Source organism: Sinocyclocheilus grahami, unplaced genomic scaffold, assembly GCF_001515645.1.
Source record: "Sinocyclocheilus grahami isolate Dianchi unplaced genomic scaffold, SAMN03320097.WGS_v1.1 scaffold1892.1, whole genome shotgun sequence".
Taxonomy (NCBI): Eukaryota; Metazoa; Chordata; class Actinopteri; order Cypriniformes; family Cyprinidae; genus Sinocyclocheilus; species Sinocyclocheilus grahami.
Window position 1 is genome coordinate 182,222 of NW_015507071.1, and position 942 is coordinate 183,163.

Genomic DNA, 942 nt, shown 5'->3' on the forward strand with positions numbered 1-942 from the left:
CTTTCAATGGCCAATGATAAGTGATGGGGGGGATGTTTGAATTGATTAGTTCGTCACTAAAAACGCTCTCACTGATTTAGAGAGATGTACAGTACTTTCCAAGGCAAGTTCAGACAACTGCAACACAATTGATTAACCTGCACACTCAAGAGACCCCATGACTAAATAGAAAAGGTAACTGTGTTTTAAAGCACAATGCTGTAGTTTCCCAGAGCTTTTCTCCGTTTTGAGTAAATATGACAAAGTCACTGAGATTCACCCTTCTTCGGCTTTCACATTTCCCTTCATAATACTGTAGCTCAGAAACGGTTCTGAAAATACAAAAACCATTTGATAACTTCTGTGCAGCGTGCCTGAACACTAACCCTAACTACACTACTTAGTATCATGTAAACACTAACCATAGTCCTGAAAAGTCCCTTTTGTTTCATCACTCATAATAGAGATTTGGGAAAACTGAGTTGTTCTGGAAAAGATGTGTTGGGAGTCACTGACGATTTGCTCTGTAAATTCCAGAGTGTTTCTCTGACATACCAGTCTTAAATTGTGGCATGATCTCAGAAAAAATTCCCTAAGAACAGAAGTGTAACATCCCATAGTTCTGTTGCTATGGATTATAGGTTGTAGTTCTTATTCCGTCCACTTGGGGCTCTAAACTGCTCACTCACACTCAGCTGAGCTAACACTCAGTTTGTATATTCTATTTTAGAATGACTCTTTTATATTGTTTTAATACTGCTTAAACTCGTTGTATGGACATTGGAAAAATGTCCACTTGCGACTATTGAATGGTATCCTATAGCAGATTGTTTGGGATTGATCACTCAAGGAATAAAGTGTTTGTTTGGGAGCACCTGGTGGATAGTTATTGTTTGTCACTCATTGAACTATCTACAACAGGGGTGCCCAACCCTGGTCCTGGAGAGCTACCTTCCTGCAGAG